Here is a 3573-nt window from a genome sequence, read left to right on the forward strand (position 1 = left end):
CAATCACTATTTCTCATTTTGTTTGTAAAAAGACTTTACCCATCATGAAATACTTCTCAGACCAACCCAGTTGAGAATACTATACACGTCATCAACAGGTAATAAGCCATATCTGTGTCCCACTAATGTCCTGCCTCTCTATTTGTTTTCTTGCTATCTTTCTCTGTCCTCTTCTCTTCACCACCCCCCATCAATTCCATTTTAAAAGATGAATAATTACTATGTATTTATGGGGTACAATGTGATGATATGCTATATACACACACACACACACAATGCAATCATTAAATTGTTAATTAACATTCATATCCCTTCATACTGATTATTTCTTCATTGTAAGAATGTTCAAAACCTACTATTTAATGGTCAGCAGGTAGAATGGTGATTAAGGCACTGGACTCCCACACGGCCAAGTGCGATTTGAGTCCTGGACCTTGTGGCTTGCTTTCTCACTTTCTCTCTCTCTCTCAGTGTTTCATTCTGTTGAGTGTACATACCCAAATTAAAAAATAATCATAATAAATAAAACTAAATAATTATAAAAAAACTGATTCTGGGAGAGGGTGAGGGTAGGTGAGGATATACACTATTGCAAATCCCTCAAGCTATTGTGACCCTAGCTAGGAAAAATGACATGGAATTAAATAAAATCAAGGAAGTGATAGTCCCACATATTAAATAATAAGTACATGCAGGAAGTGTGCTTTTCCTTTGAGAATGTGTTTAAAAAATTAGAAAAGATGACTTTAGAAGCTAAGTGATGTATAGTGATTGAATGTATAAAAGAATTTAAAATAAAATATGTATTTTTTTAAAAAAGAGATAATGGAAGCTGTTCTGAAAGAGTAGATGTTCTCGAGAAGGAGAGGGAATAAAAAATTCCAAATATATGAGTGACAGAGACTCCAAGCAGAGGGAAGCACATTGTGTAAATGTGAGTATTGAAGCTCTGGAGTCTGGTAAAGCTTAAAGTGAAGTTCAGTGTTTGGGAGATCAGTGTGGGCAGGGTGGGAAGTATAGAGGTAAGAGATGTTTTATTTTTTTCTTACTTATTTAAACTTTTTTATTTGCATTCAATTGCTATACATCCCTTAGCTTGTAAAGTGAATTTACCCAACGTGAATACACTTCACACGAGTCCAGTTGAGTATAGTATGCACATTTCATCAACAGATACTAATCCATTTCTGTTTCCCATAAATGTCTTATCTCTCTATTTTTTTTCCTTAATTTCTTTCCTCCATAGGTCATGTATGCTTATCAGAGAAAGAGAGAAAGACAGAGGGAAAGTGAGAAATCGCTTCCCAGAAGAATGGCCATGTGGCAATCCCTTCTCCATTCTTCTCTTGGAATTTTGGGCATGTGAATATGGACCCGGTATGATTTTTAAGCTGCTAAAGCCAGGGCCTTAACTGTGGTGAGACTCATGTAAATTCAGTGCTTGTGTCACCATGCCATCTGCTGGTCCCAGAGGTGCATTTTTTTTTTTTTTGAGAGGTTTTTGCTATAGGGTGTGGGCACTCACCAGAGAGAGAGAGACAGAGAGACAGAAAGCGAGAAATCACCCTTCCTCCCCGTTTTATTTTTTTCTTACTTATTTAAACTTTTTTATTTGCATTCAATTGCTATACATCCCTTAGCTTGTAAAGTGAATTTACCCAACGTGAATACACTTCACACGAGTCCAGTTGAGTATAGTATGCACATTTCATCAACAGATACTAATCCATTTCTGTTTCCCATAAATGTCTTATCTCTCTATTTTTTTTCCTTAATTTCTTTCCTCCATAGGTCATGTATGCTTACCGGAGAAAGAGAGAAAGACAGAAAGAGGGAAAGTGAGAAATCACTTCCCAGAAGAACGACCACATGGCAATCACTTCTCCATTCTTCTCTTGGAATTTCGGGCATGTGAATATGGACCTGGTATGATTTTTAAGCTGCTAGGGCCAGGGCCTTAACTGTGGTGAGACTTATGTAAATTCAGTGCCTGTGTCACCATGCCATCTGCTGGTCTCAGAGGTGCATTTTTTTTTGGAGAGGTTTTTGCTATAGGGTGTGGGCACTCACCAGAGAGAGAGACAGAGAGACAGAAAGTGAGAAATCACCCCCCCGCCCCCAGGGAGGATAGCCAAGCCGCAATCCCTTCTCCTCCATTTATCCCAGAGGTGCATTCTTAATGAAGCATGGAGAATGTAGTTATGTAAGCTATTCATGGAAGAAGTGCATTTTTCATGGAGAGTCAAGCCATGTGTTTGAAGCTATAAAATTTCTGCTTCATTCATTGCTGTGGAGTCACTAAGGGCTAGATATGAGATGCTAAACCTAGTTTTCTGATCCCATTAGTTGATTTTTTTTAAGAATGATTTTTTTAACTTTCTCTTTTCCTCTCTTTTCTTTCTTTCTTTCTCTCTTCCTTCCTTCCTTTCTTCCTTCCTTCCTTCCTTCCTTCCCTCCTTCCTTCCTTCCTTCTATCTTTTTCTTTTTTTTGTCAGAAGGCACACGCATTCACCAGAGAGAGATAAAAAAAGAGAGAGAGGAAGAAAGCACCCCCTATAGGGGTCCCTATAGGGAAGAGTCAAGTCAATTGCTTCTCCATCTGTCTCTCCCTTTGGGATTTTGGGCACATGCTCACATGCCACCTACATGTTTCTCAAGCCACCAGGCCCAAGACTCAAACCGTGTGGTCAACCACATAGGATTCAGGCCCCTTAACCACTGGGCTACACACTGGTCCGTGTTGGATGGCTTTCCAAGTTCCCAGGCTGCAGCAATAAATGCAGAGTATCTGTCTACTGAGCCCATGTCAATAAATCGAGCCTGATCCGGGACTGTGCTTCTTCCACATCATCTAGTAACCTCTAGCGTCCAATCCCACACGTGTTTCCCAGGTTTCTGTTTTCAAAAGATATTTCAAAATGTATTTTATTTTATTATTTTTTTTATTTTGGAGAGGTTTTTGTTATAGGGTGCACTCACCAGAGAGAAACAGAGAGACAGGAAGTGAGAAATTACCCATCTTTCCCCCTTCCTCTTGCACATTTTCTTCTATTTTTTTGGGAGAGTGTTTGCCATAGGACCTGTGTGCGTGTCCAAGAAAGACTAGAGGGGGAGGAGAGAGGGGAGGGAGGAAGGGAGGGAGGGAGGGAGAGAAAGAGAGAGAGAGAGAGAGAGAGAGAGAGAGAGAGAGAGAGAGAGAGAATCATGCCCTAGGAGGGATGGATATGCTGCGATCCCTTCTTCTCCATTCTCCTCTCAGGATTTTGGGCATGGATGCACATGTAGCCAGGGTGATATTTAAGCTACCAGTTCCAGAACTGGAACTGTGGTTGGCCATGTGGGAGTCTAGTGGCTTAACCACCACACCACCTACTGACCTTTTATTTTTCATTTTTATTTATTTATTTTTTTAGAAGCCATGCCAGAATTCCTTCTCCTCCATTCTCCTCCCTGGATCTTGGGCACACATGCATATATGCCCATTCTGAGTTTCAAGTCACCAGGTTCAGAACTCGAACCACGTTCATCCATATGGGAGTATGGTGACATAACCGTTATGCCATCTGTTGGTCC

The sequence above is a fragment of the Tupaia chinensis genome, unplaced genomic scaffold (genome assembly GCF_000334495.1).
Source record: "Tupaia chinensis unplaced genomic scaffold, TupChi_1.0 Scaffold138060_1, whole genome shotgun sequence".
In the NCBI taxonomy this organism is placed as follows: Eukaryota; Metazoa; Chordata; class Mammalia; order Scandentia; family Tupaiidae; genus Tupaia; species Tupaia belangeri.